The sequence below is a fragment of the Ochotona curzoniae genome, unplaced genomic scaffold, assembly GCF_017591425.1.
Source record: "Ochotona curzoniae isolate NIBS_2020 unplaced genomic scaffold, NIBS_Ocur_1.0 contig_2688, whole genome shotgun sequence".
In the NCBI taxonomy this organism is placed as follows: Eukaryota; Metazoa; Chordata; class Mammalia; order Lagomorpha; family Ochotonidae; genus Ochotona; species Ochotona curzoniae.
In genome coordinates this window covers 28,829,735-28,857,500 of record NW_024465553.1, presented here as the reverse complement: position 1 = coordinate 28,857,500, position 27,766 = coordinate 28,829,735, and the positions used below count along the sequence as shown (strand labels likewise).

At 50.2% G+C, this 27,766-nt stretch overlaps 1 protein-coding gene and 1 long non-coding RNA gene across 2 annotated transcripts in view; both read left to right on the top strand.

Moving 5' to 3' along the window:
* Positions 1 to 27,532, top strand: LOC121153074. The gene is made up of 3 exons (XR_005883337.1): positions 1 to 13; positions 17,295 to 17,303; positions 27,446 to 27,532. It is a non-coding gene; the product is annotated as an uncharacterized LOC121153074 (long non-coding RNA).
* Positions 17,321 to 27,766, top strand: part of LIMS1 (LIM zinc finger domain containing 1) — a 79,618-nt gene continuing 69,172 nt past the window's right edge. The window contains exon 1 of the mRNA XM_040975514.1: positions 17,321 to 17,765. The gene's annotated coding sequence lies outside the window, so the exon portion shown is untranslated. The remainder of the gene's footprint in view (positions 17,766 to 27,766) is intronic.

Genomic DNA, 27,766 nt, shown 5'->3' with positions numbered 1-27,766 from the left:
GTGTTGTCAACACGTGCTTTGTTTTATTGGGTCCAACTGGTTCCAGCATCCTGTATGGCAGTTTGAGTCTTGATTGCTTCACTTCTGGTCCAGCTCCTTGTTTAAAACCTGGGAAGTCAGTGGAAGATGGCCCAAGTACTTGAGTTCCTGTGCCCACATGGGACACACAGAAGCAGCTCCTGGCTGCTGGCGTTGGACCAGCCCAGCTCTGACTGTTGTAGCCATTTGAGGAATGCACCAGCAGGTGGAAGATTTCTCTCTATCTCTCCCCACCTCTTTCTCTGTAACTGTGCCTTTCAAATACATCAATAAACCTGAAAGAAAAATGGGCAGAATGAGCATCTGTACTACAATTGCTTTATCCTTCTCGGGCCCTTGAAGAAATACGCAGTTTCACAATGTGTGTGCTGCACAAGATTCTGTAGAAACTGAGAATTGCTCCGTAACTGAGTTGACCTCTGGAATAGTTTGGTCTTTGGACTCAGTCTTGACACTAGGGTTACTGGTGACAGCGAAGCCTTGGAGTAACCTTTTCCCTCCCTTGGACACCCTGTCTGCATTCGTTAAAACAGTGGTGCAGTGGGACGTATGATGTTAAAATTTAGTCAAGTGACGCAACTCTGGGAAGATTACCAAAGTGGCTACCCTGTGATCTGGTGGGAAAAAAGATCTCCGATACAGTATGCTCGACACAATACTTAGTCATTTCGTAATCGTTGAGTGTACTAAGCAACTTTTCATTAACTTAATCGGAGAAAGAAGCAGTCAATTTACTAGAGCTGCGTCATAAGTAAAGTTAAAATTCTGTCTTAAAAGCTGAATGTTGAAATCAGTGTTTGGGCTGGAGTCCTGGAATGTACCGGGATGCCATATGGATGCCGGTTGGTATCCTGGCAGCTCCGCTTCCCATCCAGCTCCCTGCTTGTGGCCTAGGAAAGCAGTCGAGGTTGGCCCAAAGCCTTGGGACCTTGTACCTGCATGGGAGACCTGGAAGAAGCTCCTGGCTCCTGCTTTCAGGTTGGCTCAGCTCTGGCCGTTGTGGCCATCTGGAGAGTGAGTCAGCAGACGGAAGATCTTCCTCTCTGTCTCTCCTTCACTCTGTCAATCTGACTTTGCAATAAAAAGAAACAAGTTTTAAAAAAGAAGAAGCAGCCAGTGTTTCGGTTGTGAACTAATTGTTAAGAGATAGTCGTTTGTAGTACAAATTAATGATGGAAAATCGTTTCTTAATCCTCTCGTTTAACTGACCTTTGGGACTCTGTTCTCAATGATCTATTTTATGATATACTCTGTCTTAATTTTGTAAGTTATGTTCTCGCTGCTGTAACAAAATGTCACAGAATGGGTTATTTATGAAAAACCGAAATTTGTTTTGCACAGTCCAAAATCGGAGTGCTGGTTCAGGATCTGTTGAACCAGGCTCTGTCTCGTATTGAATGATAGGGATCCGTAGTTGGGCAGCAACAGCCAGAGCCAAGCCAGTCTGAATCCAGGTTTTTCGGGGTCTCCCATGTGGGTGCAGGAGTCTAAGCACTTGGTCCATCCCCCACTGCCTTCCTAAGCACGTCAGCAGGGAGTTAGATTGAAAGTGAACCCTCCAGAACTCAAACTGGTGCCCATGTGGGTGATGGCTCCACAGGCAGCAGTTCTGCCCACTAGACCACAGCATCAACCCCACTCTTACACTTTATGAAGGGTAAAAGGATGCCACGTAGTAAAATCGGAATTTAGTGTTAAAAACACACAAACACCAACACGTACACATACGCAGTGAGTACATTTTGAGCTTATGTTTAGGTACGGGATATATGGCAGGTGGCCTATCAGAAGGCCTCAAGAAAAAATATTTGGAAAGGAACTGCAGTTTCTAAATCACAGGATTTGTATCATAACCCTGATTTTAAGCTGTGCAGTTGGTGTCTTCACTATTTTCTTTGCCTTCTCTAAATTTCCTCCCGTGAAGGTAAAATTGACATGTAGGAAGCTGCTCTTACTGAATTTTATATTATAAGCGTAGATTCATGACTGTCCCATCACACTCAAGAAAATGAACACGTTCCACTGAACTCTTCCTTCTTTCAGTCTGGGAACTTTTTGCCATCGAAGTGTGTAAGTAAACACCCAAACAGAGTCGGAGGAATGTTCTTAGGGTCTGGAACTGACCTACCTCCATCTCCCAGAGGCGACTTCTGGCCCTAGAATGTGCCCCCATCCTCTTCTCACCCAGACCTCGGTCTGCCCGGCACCCTCCTGAGTGGCAGTGGTGATCTTGTTCTGCGAATGGTTTATGGGCACGCTGTGACTTGCGGGGTTACAGCACCCTGAAGGTGTGCTTGGCCAGAGCGTCTGTGCTGAAAAACGACAACCTTTTCAAAGTTTCTATTCTGTCGTTAGCGGATTCTTATGTAAAAGACCGTGAAAATGGCTTCCTTAGAAACATGAAGTGAAAAAAAGTCCTGTCAGTGTGGCATCTCTGTTTTATATCTTTGGATTCAGCCTATATAAGCTTCTCTATAAAATTTTCTAAATGCTGACTTTGAATTTCTGCCCTGAATTTGTTTCAGACTGGTAGCAAACTTGTGGCGTTCACCCAGCCCCGGTCTCCTGTTTCCCATTTCATTCCTGCTGGACATGGTGAACTTTTGGCCATGTTTTCGTAGCTCTCCCTTTGAAATGTTCTGAACTTTGCTGGCTTAAGAACTGAAAGGAAGCTAAGAGCTGCTGGATACTTAATGATGGATCCACCAGTGTAGAGACTTTTATTTTAGTCTCAGCCAGTCCTCCAAGCAGTCCAGCAAAGTAAGGGATCTTTCTCCACTGCGGGGATGAATTAGCTCGCTGCTGTTCACATCTTAACTCCTGCTGTCGCTGGCTGCCTGCTCCGGACCCACCTTCTGTAGGCTCCTGGGGACACAGCAGCTGGCATGGCGCACGAGACACTGCTCTGGCAGTACTTCCATCTGTGCTGGAGCGGAGGCGAGAATCATAGATCAGTGAAACCTGTACAGTACCACTGACGGTGATGAATGATGTAGAGGGAAAATAGAGACGGGTGTGGGAATAGCAGGGGCGTACGTTGGATCGGCCTGCGTGTGACGTCCTCGCTCAGGTGACCTTGGAATGGAGTTCTAGGGGCTGAGGAAGTCAACAGCTGACAGAAGCGTCCAGGAACTTCAATCCCTGAGGTTAAACACCCCCTTTCTCGTGTCTTCTGCGATGCTTTGTAGTCTCCAGAAGGTGCCCGAGGGGTGGGCACTATGGCACTGTTGGCTGGCTGTCACGTGGGGGGGGTACTGCCACCCATGTCAGAGTGCCTGCCCCAAGTCCCAGCTTCTGGCCTTGCGAGCCCCCTCGCTGCCAATGCACCCGGGAGAGCGGCAGGTTCGGACTTAAGGACTTGAGTTGCTGTGAGCTGTGTGGAGTCGCAGGTGCAGTGTCTGGCTCCTGACTCTGGCCTGGTCCAGCCCCGGCTATTGTGGACGTGTTCAGAATGAACCAGTGGACAGAAGGTCTCTGTCTCTTTCTCAATCTGTCATTCTGCTTTTAACACCTTAAATGTAGGAATCAGTTTGAGAGCAGAAGATGCATTTTATGAATTAGGGAGACCAAATAGAATCTACTTTTTGCTTTGGATTAAGTCTGAATCTCTATTTTTACGTATCTGAAAGGCAGAGAAAAGAGAGAGAGGGTTTCCATCTGCCAGGTCATCAAATGGCTGCAACAATCAGATCTATTCAGGGTAAAGCCAGGAGCCAGGAGTCCCATGCTGTTCTCTTGTGTGAATGGCAAGGACCGCAGTGTCTTCCCCAGCAGGAAGCTGGATGAGAAGCAGAGCAGCTGGGACTGCAACTAGAGCTCCTGTTATTGATAACCCGTGTGCCACAGTGCCGGGGCCTCTCTCCCTTATTTTTATTTCTTTATTGGTATTTTTTTTTAATTGGAAAGGCAGTTGTATGGAGAGAAGGAGAGAACAGAGAGAAAGATCTTCCGTCTGCTGGTTCACTCCCTAAGAGGCCGCAGTGGCCGAAACTGAGTCAATCCAAAGCCAGGAGCCAGGAGCTTTTTCTCCCACACAGGTGCAGGATCCCAAAACTTTGGGCTGTCCTCTACTGCTTTCCCAGGCCACAAGCAGAGAGCTGGATGGGAAGTGGAGCTGCTGGGATACAAACCAGTGTTCAAATGGGATCCCTGTGCATAAAAGACAAAGACTTCAGCCATTAGTCTATGGCACCACCAGGCCTATTTTCATTTTTAAATGGGTGCAATCGGGGTAAGAACCTTTGGAGGGGAAGCAATGCTTTTGTTAAGGAGCTTTGCAAGTCCTGGGTTGTGTGAGTTGCTGCCAGTTCAGGACTGTTGTGGTCTAACAGAGAGCCCAATCTGGCATGGCCCCTCACCTTGGCATCACTGGCAGGTGCTACAGCCAGCTCCGCCCAGCCTGCCCCCAGTCCCAGCTCATGCTGGCAGGTGCTACAGCCAGCTCCGCCCAGCCTGCCCCCAGTCCCAGCTCATGCTGGCAGGTGCTTCAGCCAGCTGCGCCCAGCCTGCCCCCAGTCCCAGCTCATGCTGGCAGGTGCTACAGCCAGCTCCGCCCAGCCTGCCCCCAGTCCCAGCTCATGCTTGCAGGTGCTACAGCCAGCTCCACCCAGCCTGCCCCCAGTCCCAGCTCATGCTGGCAGGTGCTACAGCCAGCTCCGCCCAGCCTGGCCAGCTACCAATTCCACTCCTAATGTGAACTGGCGGATGTTGTATCCCAACCCATGCTGGCCTGCATCTCATCCTGACTCTCATACCTGCCACTGGGTGTTGCATGCCTGCCCAGCTTGGCTCACTCACAGGTCTAACCCACACGAATGCTAATGGGTATTGTAGCCCAGCCTGGCCTAGACTGCTGCCAGTCTCGTTTCCTCCGCACACCAGCAGGGGCTGTGTCTTAACATGGGAGTTCCTGGGGCCCAGCACAATGGCTCAGTGGCTAAATCCTTGTGTCGCAAGCACAGGGATCCCATATGGGTGCCAGTTCTTGTTCCAGCTGTCCCACTTCCCATCCAGCTTCATGTTTGTGGCCTGGGAAAGCAGTGAAGGATGGCCAAAGCCTTGGGACCGTGCAGCCGTGTGGAAAACCTAGGAAGAAACTGCTGGCTGCTGGTTTTGGATCGGCTCAGCGCTGGCCATTGCAGCCACCTGGGGAGTGAACCAGTGGATGGAAGATCTTTCTTTATATCTGCCTTTCCAATAAAAATAACTAGATATAAAAAAAAGTGAGAGTAGGAGGAGTTCCCCAGGCTCCCTTATCAGACCCATCTCCCAGTTGCAAATCTGTCACCCACTTGTGCGAGTTTGACTTAGGCTGATTTGGCCTTCCTGTTGGCGACGTTCCCTGGCAGGCGACCTTGCCAGACCAGCCCACACCAGTTCCAGGAGGCAGGAGCTTCTTGCTTGGAGGTGAGCGAAATGAAAGTGTCCGCAGTTGTCAGTACCAGTAGGGGGCCAAGTCAGCCGTTGTTTTTAAATGCTTCTATGGTTGTACAACTGTATGGTCTTACATCCCATACCATAGTAGTTAAAAAGATGACGGATACAGTTCTTAGCCTAGTTGTGGAGGAGCAAAGTCAGACCCAGGGTTAGCTTTATATATAGCAACATATTGTAAACATCCTAAAAAGAAGTGTTGAGTGATCAGGACCCAAGGGACAGGAGGGCCAGTGGGAGGAGAGGGGCATCTAACAGAGCCTGTGCCCATCCCAGACACCAGCCCGGCGTGGCACTGCTTCCTGATCCTCACTGTTGCTTGATCTTCTCTCGTATGCCCGTGTTCCTTGAAAGTGGATTTGGGGGACCCCGGCGCTGTGGCCTAGCGGCTAAAGTCCTCGCCTTGAATGTGCCGGGATACCAAATGGGCACCGGTTCTAATCCCGGCAGCCCCACTTCCCATCCAGTTCCATCGGTCTTCCATCCGATGATTCACTCCCCAAGTGAGCGCAACAGGCCGATACTATGCCGATCCGAAGCCAGGAGCCTCTTCCGGGTCTCCCACGCGGGTGCAGGTTCCCAAAGCTTTGGGCTGTCCTCGACTGCTTCCAGGCCATCAGGCATGGAGCTGGATGGGAAGCGGGGCTGCGGGATTAGAACCGGCGCCCATATGGGATCCCAGGCGTGCAAGGTGAGGACCTTTAACCACTTGCGCCACCACGCCGGGCCCAAAATAAAACAAATCTTTAAAAAAAAAAAAAAAGAAGGTGGATTTGGAACTTGCAAATATAGTGTGCCGCCTCCAAACTTTCGGGGCGCGGGACCTGGTGTCCCCACTGAACTGTGTGCTTCTTTGGAAGGCAGTGGAAGTGTCCCTCCTTTCCTGAGAGCGACACAGAGGTGTGGCAGGTGCTAGCAGACGTGGCTGCCTTGGGGAGCACAGCCAGCGTAGACTCTGCTGTGACTCACGCCGTAGGCTTTCCTGCTGCTGCTGCTTTATGCAGCAGGTTCTGCCCGACCATGTCACAGGATGCTGCAGTGTGCTTGTATCTGCCCAGTCTGGGCAGGTTCTCGGGCAGGGGCTGTGCCTTAGTCCTCCTTTTAGCCCCTGTTCAAGGCTGTCATTGGATAAAACTTGGAAATGAAAGGAAGTGTTCAATTTACACCGTTTGTGCTAACGTTAATTTTTACTAACAGTGTTTTTTACTGATGTAAACTCCATTTACACCAAATCCTCTGTATTGAGGTACTCCATGTTTTAAGAGAGAAAAAGGTGCTGCAGACATTTTAAAAATGCTATTTAGAGGGGCCCAGTGTTGTGGCTTAGTGAGTTAAGCTGCTGCCTGCAGTACTAGTATCCTGTGTAGGCATCAGTTCAAATCCAGGGTGTTTCTTTTCTGATCCAGCTCGCTGTTAATGGGCCTGAAAAGCAGTGGAAGGTGGCCCTGTAGTACTGGATTCCATATTGGAGGTTGGAGGAAGTCCTAGCTTGGGGCTTTCTCCTGGTCCAGCCCCAGCCATTGTTGCCATTTAGGAAGTAAAACAATAGGTGAAAGACCTCTTTCTCTGTCTCTTTCTTTTCGAAATTAAACAAACCTCCTAAAAAAATAAAATAAAACAAAAACCAGGGGCCACTGCAGTGGCTCAGCTGGCTAATCCTCCTGAAAACGCCAGCATCCCACGTAGGTTCCAGTTCCTGTCCCGGCTGTTCCACTTCCCATCCAGCTCCCTGCCTGTGGCCTGGGAAAGCAGTCGAGGACGGCCCAAAGCCTTGGGACCCTGCACCCGCGTGGGAGACCCGGAAAGAAGTTCCTGGCTCCTGGCTTCGGATCTGCACAGCACAGGCCGTTGCGCTCACTTGGGGAGTGAATCATCGGATGGAAGATCTTCCTCTCTTTCTGTTGTCCTCGCTGTATAGCTGGCTTTAAAAAAAATGCATAATCTTTAGAAAAATAAAAATTAAGAAAACCCCACTGCTTAGCATTTATGGGATACAAGAATGTTTTTTTCTGAGAAATAAAACCTTTGCCAGCCATTCTGCTTTTGCCAGTTGTCTCTTGAGTACTCGTGAAAGTGTTCATATTTTGCTAAATGTAATTAGGTATATAATGAAATTACCAGTCAGTCACCAGTAATTTCTGGTGAAGCCCCCTTTTTTTTTTTTTTAAAGATTTATTTTTTTATTATTTTTTCATTGGAAAGGCGGATATACAGAGAGGAGAGACAGAGAGGAAGATCTTCCATCCGATGATTCACTCCCCAAGTGAGCGCAACGGGCCGATACTATGCCGATCCGAAGCCAGGAGCCTCTTCCGGGTCTCCCACGCGGGTGCAGGGTCCCAAAGCTTTGGGCTGTCCTCGACTGCTTTCCCGGGCCACAGGCAGGGAGCTGGAAGGGAAGCGGGGCTGCCGGGATTAGAACCGGCGCCCATATGGGATCCCGGGCGTGCAAGGCGAGGACCTTTAACCACTTGCGCCACCGCGCCGGGCCCGAAGCCCCTTTTTATCTTCTTCAGTTAAAGTATCTTGAACAGTTCATTCTTGACATTTGACAATATAAAAACTTGTTACATGTATTTCTAATTTGTATTTACTATCTAATTCTGGTATACTCTCTTTAAATACACACATTTTATTTTAAAATGATGTTCACATTATTGATATAACTTCTTGATATCAAAATATCTCACCCACAGAGAGGAAGGAATTTTTCCATCTTTGATCTGATATCTCTCCCTCTCTCCCTCTCTCTCTTTTTTAAGAGGGCCTGGCACAATAGCGTAATGGTTTAGGTCCTCACTTTGAACACTCCGGGATCCCGTATGGGCGCCGGTTCTAATCCCAGTAGCTCCACTTCCCATCCAGCTCCCTGCCTGTGGCCCGGGAAAGCAGTTGAGGACGGCCCAAAGCCTTGGGACCCTGCACCTGCGTGGGAGACCCGGAAGAAGTTCCTGGCTCCTGGCTTCGTCTTGGCACAGCATCGGCCATTGTGGTCACTTGGGGAGTGAATCATCGGACGGAAGATCTTCCTCTCCCTCTCTCCTCCTCTCTCTCTATATCTAACTTTGCAATAAAAATAAATCTTAAAAAAAAAAAGAAGTCCTGCTAACAGCAGGCAGGAAAAAAAAGAACAACCTCACCACTGGATGGAAGATCTTCCTCTCTGCCTTTCTTGCTCTCTGTACATCTGCCTTTCCAATAAAGTAAATAAATCTTAAAAGTAAAAAGATTTTAGTTATTTGGAAGGCAGAGTTGGAGAGGGACAGAAAGCGATCTTCCTTCTGCTGCTTTGCTCCCCAGGTCGCTGAAGCAGCAGCTGGGAGCTGCATCCGGGCTTCGTGGGCGGGTGACAGGTGTCCAGGAATTTAGGCTGTCTTCTGCTGCTTTTCACAGGGTTTAGCCGGAGCTGAACTGGAAGTGGAGCAGCTGGGACATGGAGCAGAACCTGATGAGATGCCAGCATCCCAGCATCCCAGCATCCCAGCATCCCAAATGGCAGTTTACCTGCCATATCACAGTGCTGCTCCCCCCTCTGATTTTTTTTTTCATTTTTTTTTTTTTTAGATTTATTTGAAATACAAGGAGAGAAATGTTTTCATTTTCTGGTTCCCTCCCCAAAAGGCCACAGTGACCAGGGCTGGAGGCTGGAATCGGGAGCATCTTCTGAGTCTCCCCTTTGGGTGATAGGGATCGGAGTCTCGGGTTTTCTGTAGCCGCCTGCCCAGGCACGTTAGCAGGGAGCTGGATCGAGAGTGGAGCAGCAGAGAATCGGACTGGCACTGTCGTGTGCGATGTTGCCATTGTCGGTGGCAGCATAATATGCCACAACACTGGCCAAAATCGAATTTTTTGAAGAGTTGAATCAACCCTTATTTTGAGATGACTCGGATTCTTTAACAAACATGCCTTATGTTTTCATTTTTAATCTTTGTGGTTTCCTCTTTCCCATAATGCTGACATTTATGCAAAAATAGTTACTATCCCATATTAGAGTTTTGTCCAGATCTAGCTGACAGTTAGTGGGTGGTACAATTGAGACCATTGCTTGCTTGCTTGCTTGTGAACTGTTCCCCGGCACCTGCTCGCTGCATGCCTTGTGTGGGACGTGAGGGATGTGGCGGTGGCTGTGAATGTAATAACCATGGCTTGGGGTCCGACTGCTGAGGAATCAGGCAAATTGCTGTGGGAGCGGACGTGTTCAGCCTGAAGGGCTTCAGGCAAGCTTACCAGAGGAAGTGATGTGCAGGAATGTGCGTGAGTGGAGTCATCCCGACCTAGCTCCGGGGCGAGGAGGAGCAGGAGGCACGTGGCCAAGTGCATGGGAGAGCAGGACGCTGAGACGGTGCAGCGGAGCCGGCTGGAGCTGGCTTTACTGGGCAGGAAGGAGCAGCCGGGTTAGTTATTCCATTTGCTTGATTGTAAACAAGCAGCAGTGAACCACGGAAGGCCAAAGGGGGCGTCTGCTGGAAGAATACTGGGGTGGCTCTCAGAACTGAATCAGAGGCCGACTGTGCAGATACCTGGGAGGACAATGAACTAGGGCAATTAGTGGCATCTTGGCAGACTTCGTGGGACTTGGTTTGCAATGCCTGTTTGCTTTCTCTGTCTGCAGTGTTAGTCTCCACTCAAGTTGGTGGAGCCAGAACAGTTGCCCAAGTCAAGATCAGCCATGTGGCCAGAGGCTGGGGACATGACTGTGATGACCGGTTTTGGGTAGATGGCTGTGGCGGCTGAGATGGCTGTGACGGCTGAGATGGCTGTGACGGTTGAGATGGCTGTGACGGCTGAGATGGCTGTGGCGGCTGAGATGGCTGTGGCGGCTGAGATGGCTGTGACAGCTGAGATGGCTGTGACGGCTGAGATGGCTGTGACGGCTGAGATGGCTGTGACGGCTGAGATGGCTGTGACGGCTGAGATGGCTGTGGCGGCTGAGATGGCTGTGGCGGCTGAGATGGCTGTGACGGTTGAGATGGCTGTGACGGCTGAGATGGCTGTGACGGCTGAGATGGCTGTGGCGGCTGAGATGGCTGTGACGGCTGAGATGGCTGTGGCGGCTGAGATGGCTGTGACGGCTGAGATGGCTGTGACAGTTGAGACTGCCGGAGCGCTCATCTGCACCAGAGCGTGTGGAGGCGGTTAGTGCACTGAACACAGTGTTGGGAGAAAGAGGGGCTGTGGCAGCGGTGAGGGAAGAGTAGCCACCCAGCGGCCAAGCCGATGGAATCATCCACGTGAGAGATGATGGTGCCAGGTGCGCATCCCGTGCAGAGAAGAAACACCTGCGTGATCGGACGTTGGGGGGGAGGGAAATCCCGCAGCCGAAGATGGTGCCCATGCTAGAACCGTAGGGTAACTAGTGGCGGCTTATGTGGAAAAGAGTTTTCCGGAAAAGAATGGAGATTGTGCTTAGGGGGGGATTTAGCAGGCTACGCTTAGCTGTAGAACCCGTGGGTATGAATCCATGTTCCCCAGTACATTGCTTCTGGGACTCACGATCCACAGGCCTCGTTGCAAGAGGCTCGCTTCGCTTGTCTTGCCCTCTGCTTTATGTCTGTGGGCCTTTCTGCAGCAGACAGTGGACTCGATGGCCTGCTGCACCCTCCCCTGCTCCCTGGCCTGGGCACGCTGGGGGTTCCAGCCTGTCTCAGCTCTGAAAGACTCTTAGTGCTGGAGGCATCTCAATCAGAAAGCTGCTTCTCAGGGCTCGGATGTATTACTATGATACGAAAGAGGCTCACGTGTTTTATTTTATTTTTATTTTTATTTTATTTTATTTTTTTATTGGAAAGGCGGATATACAGAGAGGAGAGAGAGAGTGGAAGGTCTTCCGTCTGATGATTCACTCCCCAAGTGAGCGCAACGACTGATGCTATGCCGATCCAAAGCCAGGAGCCTCTTCCGGGTCTCCCACGCGGGTGCAGGGTCCCAAAGCTTTGGGCTGTCCTTGACTGCTTTCCCGGGCCACAGGCAGGGAGCTGGATGGGAAATGGGGCTGCCGGGATTAGAACCAGTGCCCATATGGGATCCCGGGCATGCAAGGTGAGGATCTTAACCACTGCGCCACCACGCTGGACCCCGAGGCTCACGTTTTTTAAGGTTTATTTATTTTGACTGCGAAGTCAGATATACAAAGAGGAGGAGAGACAGAGAGAAAATCCTCCATCTGCCAATTCACTCCCCAAGTGAGCGCAATGGCTGGAGCTGAGCTGCTCCAAAGCCAGGAGCCAGGAGCCTCTTCTGGGTCTCCCACACGGGTGCAGGGCCCCAAGGCTTTGGGCCGTCCTCGACTGCTTTCCCAGGCCACAAGCAGAAAGCTGGATGGGAAGCAGGGCTGCCAGGGTTGGAACCAGCACCCACCTGGTATTCCGGCACGTGCAAGCAAGGACATTAGCTGCTAGGCTACCGTGCTGGGCCCGAAGCTTGCATTTTATGTTTTCTTGACAATTTAGTCTTGAGTTTGATAATGTCTGCAATTGAGTTCTTCCTTGGTTTCTGATTTTATTATCTTTCATGAGAGGGTCCCATCGGCAGAGGGATTCCTGCCTCCCAGATTCCCCCACTGTTTTCCCTCGTATTATTACAGTAGTATAGTCCTCCAACAACACTCACAAGTCCAGCGTTGTGCCGTGTAGTGGCACTGTGGGTCTAGACAGTGGGAGATGGTCTAGCATCCTGTTGTCAAGGTATGTAGAACAGTTTCATTGGAAGTACTCGTGTTATTTGGGAGTAGAGATGCATACTGCAATTTATCTTCACTTCCTGTTATGCTAGTCTCCATTATACAATTCATCCGTGAGAATACATGTTTAACTATATCTGTTTTGGGCCCGGTGGCGTGGCCTAGTGGCTAAAGTCCTCGCCTTGAATGCACCAGGATCCCATATGGGCACTGGTTCTAATCCCGGTAGCCCCATTTCCCATCCAGCTCCCTGCTTGAGGCCTGGGAAAGCAGTGGAGGACAGCCCAAAGCCTTGGGACCCTGCACCCGGAAGAAGTTCCTGGCTCCTGGCTTTGGATCGGCATAGCATCGGCCGTTGTGCTCACTTGGGGAGTGACTTCTCAGACAGGAGATCTTCCTCTCTGTCTCTCCTCCTCTCTGTCTATCTGACTTTGCAATAAATAAATAAATCTTGAAAAAAAAACACTATATCTGTTTTGTATGTTGCATGAAGGTTGCCTTTTGGCAGAGAGAACATACAGCATTACCCTCTGGGCATTGACTTGCTTCGCTGAGCGTGACAGTCTCTGGTTGGGACCATTTTGTTGCAAACGGAGGAATTTCATTCTTTTTCAGGGCTTGTAGCGTTTGCTGGGCTGGATGTGCCACTGTGCGTTTCTCCATTCCTGCATTGACAGACATCTGGGTTGTTTCCATGTCTTTGCTGTTGTGGATTAAGCTGTGAAAAATGTAGGGGTGCAGGTCAGTTTTCTGAATGCAGATTCCACTTGCTTCGGCTTATTCCCAGGAGCGGGTTGGCTGGGTCAGGCGTTGTCCGAGAGATACACAAATGCAATTGTGTGTAGCATCAATCAAGGAGGGGAAGGCGTCTCTTCTTGTCCCGCACAGCTTCTTAGCTGTGATGACCCCAGCCTTTGTGTCTGTGGCCTGCTCTGATGCCGGGGCGACTCCTCTAAGGAGTCAGTACACGGCAGAAGAGCACTTTGTGGCTGTAGACTCTTTTTTTTTTCCTTTTTATTACAAAGTCAGATATACAGAGAGGAGGAGAGACAGAGAGGAAGTGGAGCTGCCAGGATTAGAACCGGCGACCATATGGGATCCCGGCGCGTTCCCTTAGCCACTAGGCCATGAGTTTCTGCTTGCACGTTTTGTCGCTTTGGGGTGTCAAGATGTACCTTGTAGTATACTGAGCACCCTGGTGCTGAAGCCTGTCAGATGTTACAATGCATTCAGCCTAATTCATGAACTGGATAGCATTATGAAAAAAGCTATAGGGCCCGGCGCGGTGGCGCAAGTGGTTAAAGGTCCTCGCCTTGCACGCCCGGGATCCCATATGGGCGCCGGTTCTAATCCCGGCAGCCCCGCTTCTCTTCCAGCTCCCTGCCCGTGGCCCGGGAAAGCAGTCCAGGACGGCCCAAAGCTTTGGGACCCTGCACCCGAGTGGGAGACCCGGAAGAGGCTCCTGGCTTCGGATTGGCATAGTATCGGCCCGTTGCGCTCACTTGGGGAGTGAATCATGGGACGGAAGATCTTCCTCTCTGTCTCTCCTCTCTGTATATCCGTCTTTCCAATTAAAAAAATAATAATAATAAAAATAAAAATAAATCTTTATAAAAAAAAAAGAAAGAAGCTATAGATGAAAGCAGTTATGTCACCTGAATTAAACAGAAATCTTTTCTGAGGATGTGCTTCATCTTGGAAAAAATAGTTCACCCTTTACCTCTGTAGCTAGGAAATCATCTAATACATCATTTCAAACACAATAAGTTGCTCTCGAAGGCGTTTGGGAGGGAAAAAAAAGGAAAAGAAAAAGGCTGGTTCCTTTTCCAGGGCACTTGTGCCCCTCGCTGGAGGCGGCACAGAGCTGTGGCTCCCTCTGCTGGAAAGAAGAAAACCCAGCTGTGCCCAGAATTCCTCCGCAGGTGGCCCGGTGGGTAGTGAGCTCTCGGTGTTGCTGGGTAGCACCTTGTCAGTGTCTGCTAACAGAGCACATCCCGGATGTGTTCCCCCTCCCACCTTCCGTAGCTGTGAGAAACCTCATGTCGAGAACAATTAGCATTCTGTGCTCCTTGCTTGATGTGACGTTGGCTGACTTTTCAAGGCGTGCACCTGCTTTCTGAACCTCCTCTGTGAGAACATGACCCTCCTACAGGCTTCCGTGTAGCTGCTATGTGTTAAGTGCCTAGGAGCTAAGCAGAGGTGCAAGGGGTTTATTTCCGGCTCTCAAGGAACTTACAAGCCCCTAGAAAGGATCTTTGTTAGGGCCGGCATGGTGGCATAACAGGCTGATCTTCCGCCTGAGGTGTTGGCCTCCTGTATGAGCGTGTTTTTGTGTCCTGGCTGCTCCAGTTCTGATCCAGCTAGCTGCTTATGGTCCGGGAAAGCAGAAGAGGAATACTTAAGTCCTTGGGCTCCTGCACCCACGTGGCACACACAGGACAACTCCTGGCCTCGGATCAGCCCCTCTCTGGCCATCGTGACCATTTGGGGAGTAAACCAGTAGCTGGAGTATCTCTCTCTCCTCCTCCTCCTCCTCTTTAAATCTGCCTTTCAAATGAGAATACAGAAATGAGTATTTGAAATAACGACTATTATAACGTGAATGAGAAGACGGGGAAAGATTTTCCAGGCAGAGGGGTCGGGGTAAGCAACAGATGGCGATGAGGGCCCGTGAAGTATCTGTATTGTTATTCTCTGGGTGAGGGGAGTAATAGGACAGTGCCAGAGATGAGGGCCGGGGAGGTGTGCAGAGAGTAAGCCCAGGGTCTAATCAGGGGAAGGTATCAGGTTCCTGATGGTCCCCAGCTGGCTGCGTGTGTGGGCATTGGCTGCAGGGATCAGCCAGGTTACAGACGAGGAGCCGGGAGACTAGAGCAGGAGACCAAGGGAGTAATAACTAAAGCTCAACTGCAGCAGGGGTAAGAGTGGCAGCCAGCAGGGACCGGGGACCGGGTTAGGGCTCCAAAGATCGGGAGACCTCTCTAGCTTGGCTGCGTGAGGAGGTGATGTTGCCACACCCGGGAGGTGATAGCGGAAGTGAGAGCCGCACTGAGGCGCGGTAGGAAGGAGTAGGGGGTCTGTTTCTGACCTCAGGAGTTGACATTTCTGTCACGTGTGCGTGAAGGCTTCCGGCAGATCCTCTCTGCTGCAGAACTATGAAGTCCAGGAGGGTGCAGCCAGCATTGCTGCCGTTGGAGGAAGCAGTTGAGCCACGAGAGACGGTGGAGTCATCAGGGCAGCGTGACACATGACGGGAGGAGTAGGGGTGTAGGCTGGAATTTGGAAGGAAGCATACTGGTGCTAATGGCAGGCTAGGGGAAGCTCCTGCGGAGGAGACCGCAGTGGGTCTGCTAAGTAGGGTGGTATGGAAGCCAAGGAAAATGGGAGATTTTCTGGAGAGCATTATTGAAGAATATCAAACCTATGGTAAAGGTGGAAATATGTTTTCTGGGCTTGACTTTGAACAGGTCCTAGTAAACAGGGAGTTAGACAACTCGGGGAAAATGTCAGAGAGAGAAAGCAATGTTATCTGAGAATGACTTATGATAGGCTCACGTGAAGGAAGCGTTTGGGTTGTTTGCAATTCTTGGTGGAAAAGAAGGAATGTGGCTGACTAGTTCTGAAAGACCAGGGAAAGAGTCATGGATGGGCGAGGGAAGGCGGGTGGTGGTAGAAGGCAGAACTGAAAGATGAACCTTGCAAGGATCTGCTTTGTCTTAAAGCACCGTGCGGTGGTACCTTCTGCTGAGAGAAGAAATGGTCGTGGTTGACTATGGGAAGATGGTCAAGAACGGCACTTGAAGGGCGTGGTGCCCAGCTTGCCGAGAGGAAGACGGACAGGCCCCACGCATGGAGCAAGCTAACAGCAGTGCCAGTCTGAACAGCAGGGTCACAGCTGTTTAGCATTTGCCAGGTGTAGGAGTGGAGGAAAGTCAGCCAGGGGATGGGGGAGTCCAGGCTAAAGAGAACAGAAAGGAGCAAGGGGCCCCGGGCACAGGAGGAGGGAGGGAGGGAGGGAGGTGTGGAATGGCAGGAATGGCATGGTTACGGTTGGATGGGGGGCGGGGTGTCTATGGGTATTTAATTCTCCTAAGATTTTGCTGTTGACTCTGCTGGAGATCCTGGTGATGAAGTGTCCAGGAAGCGGGACGGTGACTTGCATGCCTCGAGGTAACAGCCGGAGGTTGTGCTCTGATGGCCTGAGAGCTTCTCCCTGTCTACAACTTGGTCTTCTCTCCAGAGCACCCTACCCGAGCGCCCCCTTTTGTCTTTCACAAACCCAGTTTCTTTCCTTCATGATGGCAGCCCTCTTTGGGTTGCAGCTGCAGGGAAGGGCCTTCCTCGGAAATGTCCTCTGGGGGGGTAGAGTCTAGAAGGTTCCCTTGCTCCTTTCCCTGCTGAATGGCTGCCCTCCGGGGTTATCATTGTGCTCCAGGACTGCCCTTGCTTCTGGTCCATAAACAAGCTTTTCCCTTCTGGGTCCTTTTCTGCTTTCTACTCGCAAAAGAAGATACATGAATCAGAGCCAGAAAAAATGGTCTGGAGTATTGTGTGACAAACCCCGAATCGGCTCTGATGTCTGGGTGGTAGATTTCACTGTGAAAGTGAAGCCCGAGGGTGTGTCCCCAAGAGGCAGAGCTCGGAGTTCCAGAACTCCTCCGACCTGGCTTGTGCCTGGTGAGCACTCCCAGCCGCTGCTTCCAAATCCTGGTCTCTGGCGTGAGCGATGGACGGTCCTGTGGGTGCCTCGTGCTTCTGCTCTCCTGCTTATGTCAGGCTCTGCCCTGTGTCTTTGCCGACTCGCATCCTGAAACACTGTTATGCTGCGAATGGCTCTGGAATAAACAGTTTGTGCTAAGGAGCGCTGTTGTATGCTCAGTGAGTCACAGAGGAGGAAGGCGGCCTCCGTTGCTCTGAAATTCCTCCCCGCAGCTTCAAGCCAAGGCCCCTTTCTTCTTCAGAGGAAGTGTGGCCCTTTGGAGTCAGGAGGTGGCTCAGCTGGGTGCTTGAGACTCAGCCAGCCTGGGCCTGGCATCCCTGTCTCCAGGCTGGCCTGCTCGGCCTGCTGGGAAGGTGGAATAAAGGCGAGCTCCTGGACACCGATGTGGAAGAATGTTCAGGGGAGGCAGGGCTTCCGGTTCAGACAGCAGGTGTAGTCAGAATTTTTGTCTACATATCCCAAATGCTTTCAGGAAGTTGTGGATGGATTTCTTAACGTCACCCAGTATCTTAAAGAGCGCAGCAGGATGTGAGTTCTGACCTGCAAGGGTGCTTGCTGTCTTCTTGCTGCAGCATTGTGGGGTTATCGCGTAACACACCATGCCACGTGATGGGGCTGGATGCAGGAAGACACAAAGCTTCAGCTTGATTTCATTGGCTCGCATTTAGTTCAGGGCAACAGACACCAAGTTGTGATGAGGAAGTACAGTACAGGGTAGGAAAGAGGAGCTTTTATAGACCGTTTCCTGTTCTGTGGAGCTGGCTTCTTAAGAGCTGGTAAATGAGCTAAGCACAGACCTGTGGAAGGGAGGTTCTTTGCTCTGGAGTGCAGAGAAAGGCAGCGTGCAGACACCTGAGGTCAAGTGCTTGGAGTATCGACCCGCCTTTGCTAGAGGTAAGCCTGTGTGTGCAGACTCGGAGAAGCAGAAGTTGCAGGGAAGGGGGCGCCTGGTACCCTGAACCAGGGTCACGCAGCGTAGCATGTTTAAGATTTAATTGCTTTTTTATGGTCTGTCTTTCTGTTACTTGAAAAGCAGTCTGCAAGTTATTTGTCCAAACTTCCATACAGGGTAACAGAAGGGTTCTGGAGTAAACTGCAACCTTTAATCATGCCCGTTAACGTGTTGCTATGTGGACAGAAAGCTAGCTCCTGTATTTGCAAAGAAATGCTACTGTTTAGCCCATAGCCTTACACTGGGAAAGAGCTTCTGAAATGTTTAGGTGCCAAGTGGCCGGGGAAAGCCCAGCTGCCTGGTGCAAGGGGACTGACAGAGTGTGTGGAATATGGTGGAGTTTTTTTTTGTTTGTTTGTTTGTTTTTTGTCTTTTTACTACAAATTTTAAACACGAATGCTGTGTGAGGTGTTTGGTGAAAAAAAAAATGTGCTTTTTAGCACTATGCTTAGTAACCTTTTGTCCTTGCCATGGTAGGAAAAAAAAAACCAAGCATGACTAGTTAGGGATTGATTCTTGTACATTAATCTGTAAAACTCAGTTTTGAAAAGTCCAGCAGGCTGTTCTGGAAGGAAGCTTATTGCAACAGGTGGAGATTTGTAAAACCCGTTGTAAGAAATAATTGATGACCCCTTCCATGTACATGGTGTCAATCAGACAAAGACAGCTTATGTCTTCCAACATTTAACATATGGTGGAAACGTCCAAAATTCCCTCTCCTCGTTTTTAAAGAGAGACACATATGGTATCTTAACATTATCTGAGATATTTAAATGCATTTTTAAAAAAATACTGCGTGATCTTTTTTTTTTTTAAGATTTATTTTGTATTTCTTTAAACGGCAAAGTTACATAGAGGAGGAAAGACTGGGGGTTCACCTCCCAAATGACTGAAACCACGGGGGGGGGGGGAGGCTGGGCCGGGCTGAAACCAGGAGCTTCTTCCGGTCTCCCGTGTAGGTACAGGACCACAAGGACTTGGGCCATCTTTCACAACTTTTCAAGGCACTTTAGCAAAAAGCTGGATCAGAAACGAAGCAGCCTGGGCCCGGCGGCGTGGCCTCATGCTAAAGTCTTCGCCTTGCACACACCATGATTCTATATGGGCACCGGTTCTAATCCCGGCAGCCCCACTTCCCATCCAGCTCCCTGCTTGTGGCCTGGGAAAGCAGTCGAGGACGGCCCAAAGCCTTGGGACCCTGCACCCGCGTGGGAGACCTGGAGGAGCTCCTGGCTCCTGGCTTTGGATCAGGCGCTGCACCGGCCGTTGCACTCACTTGGGGAGGGAATCATCCGGTGGAAGAGCTTCCTCTCTGTCTCTCCTCCTCTCTGTATATCTGACTGCAGTAAAAAGAAATAAATCTTAAAAAGAAAAAAAAAAGTGAAGCAGCCTGAATTCAAAATGGCACTGATATGGGATACTGGCATTGCAGAAGGAACCTCACCATGCTGCACCACAATGCTGACGTCACTTTGTAATTAATCTTAAGGAAAATAAACTGGTGATGTGGATTGGGATGTGGGAAGGAGTCTCTCGTGTTACATTATGAATTTGAAAATATATGTACATATATATATATATTGCATATATACACATACAATTTTCAGGTATAAGAAAAAATTAATTAAAAAATTCCCTGTAGAGGGCCAGTGTGGTAGCAGAGCAGACTAATCCTCAGCTTGAAGTACCAGCATCCCATATGGGCATTGCTTTGAGTCTCAGCTGCTCCACTTCTGGTCCATGCTCCCTTCTGGTGGGAAAGCAACAGTGGACAGCCCAAGCCCTTGGGAGCCCGCACCCATGTGGGAGACATGGAGGAAACTCCTGACTCCTGGGTTCGGACCAGCCCAGCTCTGGCCATCGCGGCTGTTTTGAGGTGTAAACCAGTAGATGGATTGTCGGTTTCTCTGCTCATTTGCTCTCTCTTAGAACACCGAATTTCAAGTAAAATAAATAAATCTCTTTTTTTAAAGTCCCTCTAACTTGGACTTTGAGTTCATAAGAAGAGTACTATTTTCATTTGCAAACGACAAAGCCCAGCTGGCAGAAGGAAAGGTGAATAAAATGTCCCAGGTGAACATATTCACTAGATTGTGTGCTGAAATGCACTTATACATCAGAAGGCATCTCGACATGAATGCTGTCCAGCTGGGGACAGCCAAGCAGAGGACTAGCCTAGAATCCTAAGGGTGATACCGCTGAGCCTGAAATGACAGGGTTAGGCGTCAGGGTTTGGAAAATGGGGTATTCTAGGCAGAGCCAGTGACGGTCACACGTAGGTCGGTGTCACTTCTCTGTTTGCCATCGTCCGACTCACCAGAACGGAAGCTGGGGCCCTTGTTCGGATGTGCAAGGACTTGCTAGATTTCGCTTGCCTTACTTCTTCTGAATCGCCTGTCTTTGCCACTCTGCTGTGAGACTGTAAGATCCATCGGGCACACCCTTTATCTCCTTATTCCCCTGTCTTCCTACCGCCTAATGTGAACTAGATGAAAGAATCCCAGCAGCCACACGTTGTGCCGCAGTGTGGGATGTCTGAGACACGATGATGACAGCGAGGCAAGCGGCACATGAAACGTCGCTCTTGCTTGCGATGTAAAGTTAAGGGGGCTTAGGGAAGTGTTGCAGTGTAGAGCGTGGGATCTAATGGAGAAAGCAATAGCAGATGGAAGGTTGTAGTAGCGGTCTCCTCCTTCAGCTGACATTGAGTCTTCACGCAAGCACTGTGCGAGCTTGTAGGAATACAGAGAGGACCGGGAAATGGAGTCAGCTCTGCACATCTTGCCGAGGGTGGAGGTGAAGCCGGGGAGGTGACACGGGCATTGTCGAAGAGGTGAGAGGGAGTCTTATGTCTCGTTGATAGCTTCTTGATGTCAGCCGTGCCAAGAGTTCTCAGAGACAAAGATAAGATGCTGAGCCAACTTTAAAGATACGTTGTTTTAATTCTTTTTAATGGTGCGTTCATATGATCTGAATTAGTTCTTGCTCAGAAATGTTCAGGACTGCCTTGACTGATGTGTTTGTTCTTCGAAGAAAGACGTTACTGTGTTTTAGCTTTGAGCTCGTGCCTCTTCTGGCTGATAGAACAATTTCAGGAGATGGTGCAGGTGCACTGCTGGTGACAACCTGGGAGAGATCGGGGGACTGACTGCTCCGTCATCAGTGCAGCCAGAAGGAAGCCCCGGGCTCCTGTCAGCTGTGCTTTCTTAGCTCCTTCAAAGGCGCTTCCCATTCCGTGGACCTGCCCGGCCAAGTCAGTAATGAAAAGTCAACATTCATTTGCATTTTCTTTCTTCTCTTTCATTGTCTCTTTTTAAAACTTCATTAAAAGTTACTTTTAAATGTTACATAGGTGAAAGGATTGCAGACCCTTGCAGGTCTCCCGGTGCGAAGGGCTGGAATGAGGGGGTGACAGGGTGGCTGAGTAACTAGACTGCCCTCCTTCCTGTGACCGGGGCAGGTAAAGGCCGGGAGATGCTGCTTTGCTCTTGGCTGCCATATCACGTCAGCGCCAGGGGAGAGCGATGGTCCCCTGGTTATATGCCAGGGACCCCGGTAGGAAGAAGAAGGTCCTGAGCATCAGCTGTGGGAGGCCCGCTCCCATTCCTGCTCTCTGTGGTTCGGTATGTCCACGGCCGTAGCTGCATGGTGGAGAACTTGGCCTGTAGCCTTATTCAGTTTGCTCTTCTTCCCACCTTTGGTTGGGGCACTCAGGTTCTTCTGTTGAATCAGAGAGGCCAGCTGTGCTTTCATGTACATCCCAGTGTCATCTCTCCTTACACAGAGTCCTCTGTGGGGGCTTCCCAGGTCCACAGCATGTGCTCTGCGGCCAGAGCGGATACTCATGTGGTGGTCCCTGAGATTGGCGGTTGACTGATGGAGTGCAGCCATTGACCAACCCTTCAAAGACCCTCCTGGGTCATTCCTTAGATATGACTCTTGGCGTGCATCAGTAGGTACTACGGCCTAGTCGGGAGGATGCCTGAAGACCCCCTGTCAAGCCCACCCCAACCCAGCTCTCACGCTCACCAGCAGGTGCTGTGGTCTAGCCTGGTCTGCCCCCAGCCATGACACTTGCCAATGAGTGTTGTGGCCTTTCTGAGCTTCCCAGAAGAATCCCTCCAGACCTGCTCCCAAACACAGCTCTCACAAGTGCCATCAGGTGTGTGACTGGCCTGGCACTGCCCACTGCCAGCCCTGGCTCCTGTGCGTGCAGGCAGCAGCTTTGGCCTGACCCAAGGGAGCCCCCAAATTCCCCCTTCTGGTCAACCCTGTGGCAGCTTCCTTGATTACCTGTGGGTGCTATGGTCCATCAGAGCTCCTAGAAACCATTTTTATATGTCAAATAAATCCTCGTTCCCCATCCCCCCACATTCTGACCCATCTCCAGTCCTTCAGCCCCCCCCCCCCCAGCTCCTAGCAATGCATCACCCCCACGCCCCACCGCATGCGTGTGGCAGCAGCAGTGGCAGTGGGGCGGCTCTGGCTGCTGGGCTTCCACAGCACCACACAGGCTCTCCCCCCACCCCCCCCAAAAAAAATAGAATAGGCCACTCTGCTGCCACACTGGTACAGTTAACATGGAGTTGGCATTGCTCAGGCCCAGATGCCCACCAGCCTTTGACTAATTTTCCCCCAGCAGTGTAACAGTTCATTAGGTCCAAGGCAGCCTAGGCCAGTGCGTACAGCTGCAGTTTGTTTCTGAGACCTAATCTAGGGAGACCCTAGTAGGAAGCGCGTGTATCCGTGCATCGCGGGACAGCATGCATACATGTGAAATACAGCCGGAGTGATGACGAAGCCACGTTTCAACGCAGGGACTCGCTGCGAACTCTTGATAGCAATCATGGGGCAAATGAGCGGCAGCCAGAATTTTAAATTGAATTTTAGTAACTTAACGCGACGTGGACCAACAGGGAGGTTGGTGGAAAGACACATGGTGGGAATCGGTCCTGCATTTGTTTGGAAGCGAAAAGGTTTTGTCTAGAAAGTTCCCCCTCCCACCCTGCCCTGGAGGGGTGAATCCTGTGCAAGTGAGTAACTCGGAGAAGGAATGCAGACGCCCCGTGGCTCGGCCCAGGGTAACTGAGTCAGCGGCTGAGCCGACTCACAGCCAGGGAAGTGTCCCCTGCTGACAGCAACGTGGTGGGTGTTCTCGGCCTCTTCCAGCCTAGGAGGGGCTTTTTTCGTTTCCCCGCCTTATAGTTGGAGATTGTGGGTGCAGGTCAAGGAAGCTGCCTGGCTAGGAACGCGTGGAGCCAGGATTGTGGCTTGCTGCCGGGTTAGAAATGCAGACTCCAGGATTCTTTGCGCCTGGGCTCGGAGAGGATTTGCCTGACTGCCGTGCTTGTGTCTGTGTTCAAAATGCAAAAACAAAGAGATGAAATTAATTAGGATAATACATTTTACCTATCCCGGTATGTCAAGTTACAATATCTGAGCTACATAAGACCGTATAACTAATATTTGCTAGCTGGGATAATAGAATGTGTATTTTAGCTGTGAAGCATATATCGCATCGCATTTCTAGTCAGGACAAGTGGCCAACAGCCACCGAATTGGACAGTGTAGCTCAAAGAATAAGGCAGAGACTCATCCTGAAAAGCAAAGGTAGATAGCTCTGAAGACATGGGGGGGCTCTGTTGGTGGGCCAGGAGCACAGGGTAGGGGTGCTCCCTGTGAGGAAGTTAGGGGATTTGGGTCAGGAGTTTAAGCAGCCACCTGCAAAGCTCGCATCCCCTAGCAGAGTGCCGGAATGAGTCCTCTCTGCTTCTGAGCCAGCTTTTTCTGTCGCATCCTCAGAGTCAGCAAATGATGCCCGGCTCCCGGCTTCGGGGGGCCCCCCCTCAGCTCTGGCTGTCGTGCGTGTTTGGAAAGCCTCAGTAAATGGAAGATTTTTTTTTTTCTCTACAAATGTCTAACTCTCTATTGCACTGCCTTTCAAATAAAAATAAATAAGTTGAAAAAAAAAAAAAGAGGAAAGGAAGTGGCCCTATCTGAGGGTGTTATTGCTGCAGGGCTATTTCTGGAGAGTGGCAACGTCCTGCTGACCGTTTTCAACGCCGCAGCACCGACCGCAGGAAGACTGCTGGCTGCCGATGCTAAGCCACCGTGCCGTCAGAGCAGTGCCTCGGCGAGTCTAACCTCCAAGAACGGAAGCCCCGGCTATTAATGTATGCAGGGATATTGTTGCCAGAAAACCGTTTTTCCACATGGGAAACTGTGGTGTCTGCCTGAGGAAAGCAGCGTGCACTAGTTACCTTATAAGGGCATTTCCAGACCTCGCCTGTGCCCAGAGCAACATAAATGATAGTTTCAGACGTCTTGCTCACCGAAACAGAGGTCACGCTGAACTTAGAAGATCTTTCATCATTTTTCCATGCTTTTAAAAAATTGCTATTTAGACGACAGACACCCATCTCCCGCGTCCCTCAGATCCTAGCAGTTGGCAGGGTCTGGGCTAGGCAGAAGCTTATAGTTTAATCTGCATGTAATCTAAGTACCTTCCCATAATTGTTGGTTATTTTTTTTGTTGTTGTTTGGAAGAGAGAGAGTTCGCGTGTGCTGGTGTATTTTTCCGGTGCTCACAGTGTCCTGGGCCAGGGGTGCAGCTCTAACCCAGGAATATACAATCACGTCCCGCTCTTGGGGTCAGGGGTCACTTAGCCATCCTGTTACCTCCCAGGTTCCAAGGCAGCAGGACACTGGAAAAATCAGATATCAAATCAGGTATTCAGGCATCTTAACCAGCAATCCAAATCTCGCCCCATGCTCTGTGCTTTGTGTTTTTCTTTGTCTCTTTCAAATAAAAATAAATTAAAAAAAAAACCCTCAAGTTGCTTTTTATTTCCTTTTCTGTGGTTTATTTTTCAAATATTTATTTATTTGAAAGACACAGAGAGGGGGAGACACACAGAGTGGAGGAGAGAGAAAGAGATCTTCCGTCTGCCACTTGGCTCCTCCAATGGCTACAATGGCTGAAGCTGACCCAATCCAGAGCCAGGAGCCGGAAGCTTCTTCTGAGTCTCCCACGAGGGTGCAGGGACTCAAGCCACTCTCTGCTGCTTTCCCAAGCCATAAGCAGGGAGCCGGGTTGCAAGTGGAGCAGCCAGAACATAACTGACGCCCATACGGTGCCAGTCTGAAATCAGAAGCCAGAAGCTTCTTTCAGATCGCTCATGTAAATACAAGGGCTTACACACTCTCCTGCCTTCCCAGACACACTAGCAGAGGGTTGGATGAGAAACGGAGCAGCCAGGCCTGGTGCAATGGCTCAGTGGCTAAACCCTTGCCTTGCACGTGCCGGGATCCCATATGGGTGCCAGTTCATGTCCCAGCTGCTCCACTTCTCACTAGCAAAATAGAAGATCTTTCTGTATCTCCTTAAATCCTCACTTTGCAAATGCTCCAGGATCCCGTATGGGCGCCGGTTCGTGTCCCTGCTGCTCCACTTCCTTTCCAGCTCTCTGCCTGTGGCCTAGGAAAGCAGTCAAGAATCGCCCAAAGCCTTGGCACCCTGCACCTGTGCGGGGGACCCAGAAGAAGCTCCTGGCTTCTGGTCCTCTTAGTTCCAGCCATTATGGAGACTGGGGAGTGATCCAGCAGACAGAACATCTTCCTCTCTGTACATCTGCCTTTCCAATAAAAATAAACAAATCTTACCAAAAAAAAAAAAAAACCCTTACAGACTATTAAAAATATCTTTAAAATAAAAGGGATAGAAAAAATTATTTGGTAGTCTTCAATATTGACCTCAAGGCATAACTTTAAGAGTAGTTGCTTATTTCAGCAAGTTTTTCTCGTAAGAAGGAAGGTTTTTCAAAACAGCCAGAGAGAGGGACAAAGAGATAGCTTTTATCTGCTGGTTCATTCTGTAAATGACCATATTGACCAGAGCTGGGCCAGTCTGAAGCCGGGAGCCTGTAGTTTCTTCCTGGTCTCCCACATGGGTGCAGGGTCCCAAGGCCTTGCTTGGGCCAGCCTCTGCTGCTTTCTCAGGCCGTGAACATGGAGCTGGATCAGAATTATAGCAGGTGGGACTAGAATTGGTCCCCATCTGAGATGCCGCCACCTCAGGTGGAAGAGTAGCGTGCTAGCCACAGCACTAATGTCCTAAAAAGTATTTTTAAGTTGTGCAGCCTGAAAGGGATAATGACAGTGCAGTTAAAGATTTATTTATTTTTATTATAAAGTCAGATATGCAGAGAGGAGGAGAGACAAAGAGGAAGATCTTCCGTCCAATGGTTCACTCCCCAAGTGAGCGCAACAGCTGGTGCTATGCCGATCTGGAGCCAGGAGCCAGGAACCTCCTCCAGGTCTCCCACACGGGTGCAGGGTCCCAAGACTTTGGGCCGTCCTCGACTGCTTTCCCAGGCCACAGGCAGGGAGCTGGATGGGAAGTGGAGCTGCTGGGATTAGAACCAGTGCCCATATGGGATCCTGGCGCAGTCAAGGCGAGGACTTTAGCCGCTAGGCCATCACGCCAGGCCCCTAGATTTATTTGCTTTAATTTGAGTTAACAATCCTCAGTTGCCAAAATACAGGAGCCTTAATGAGCTATTTCTGCTTTAAAATTTAAGGTAAAATTAACCTTGCTGAGCCTCAATTTTTAAGCCCTGAAAGTAATGTATAAATTCAGGGCTTTTATCCAGCTAGTAGAATTATGTCCCAGGATGCAGATTTATAGTTTCGCTTTTTATGCAGAGATCAAAGATCCTTTCTGGTGAAGGCAGAGCAGCCCCACCCTCCATTCGTTGTGTCAGTCCCTGCTGTGTGGCTTTGTCAGCCTTGGTGGCCTCTGGGCGCTCCAGGGGCAAGTTACAGAACCTGTCAGAAAGGTAGATGGTTTTCTCAGTTGCACAAGGAGCAAGTGAGAATTCTGTTTTGTGGGATTAAGCAGTGATACTCAAGAGTAAAATTACATGGAGAGAAATAGGAACAATCTTTGAAAATACCGACTTGGGCCAGTGTTGTGGCAATCGCATATGGTACGGGCAGCATACCCGAGTGCTCCGCTTCCAGTCTGCTTTCCTGCTGATACGCCTGGGGAAGCAGCAAAAGATGGCCAAGGTGCTTGAACCACGCACCCACACGGGAGACCCGGATGAGGCTCCCGGCTCCTGGCTTTAGCCTGACGCAACAACCCTGGCTGTTGGGCCTACATGGAGAGTGAACCAAGACATGGAAGATCTCTGTCTCTCTCCTCCTGTACCCCCATCCCAAGAACTCTGCCTTTTAAATAAATCTTTTTACAATGGTAGTGTAAGATCATTTGCAGCCCACATGAGTGGGTCTCAGTTGGGTCGCAGACCCTCTTGAACACGTGGAGAAGCAGAAGACGGAGATGCTCAGATGTTCATTAGTATCCCCACTGGCAAAAACAAAACAGCCTTCGTTCTTGGTATAGACTGCCCTGAGACTCTAAGACTTTCATAGAAAAATGCACAAAAGCACACACGTGGACAGCTTCTCCTGTGAATGCAGGGATCCAAGCCCCAGCTTCCCACCAAAACATGATTATAACTGCGATTGCAATTTTTCGGTCACCTGGAAAGCCTTTTCCTAAACAGAACCGTGAACTTCTGGCAATTGCCTAAACAGCGAGCTCACTGGCAGCCACTAGAGGGCACTTTCTGACCGGAAGCCAGGGTTGCTATTGGCACTGCTTGCTTCTGTTTCCCCGTGGCAGGTGGGGAATACCAAGAGAAGGGAGCCAAGTTTAACGATATCTGCATCATGAATTGTTCCTGCCGGCTGGGGGCCAGTATTGTGGCAGCGCAGGTTAAACCACCACATGGGGCGCCAGAATCCCACATGGGCGCTGGTTCATGTCTTCTCCCTGCTAATGACCTGGGAAAAGCTGCAAAGGATGGCCCCAGTGCTGGGCTCTTTACTACCCCTGGAGGAGATCCAGCTTGAAGTCCTGGCTCAGTTGTCAGAATTG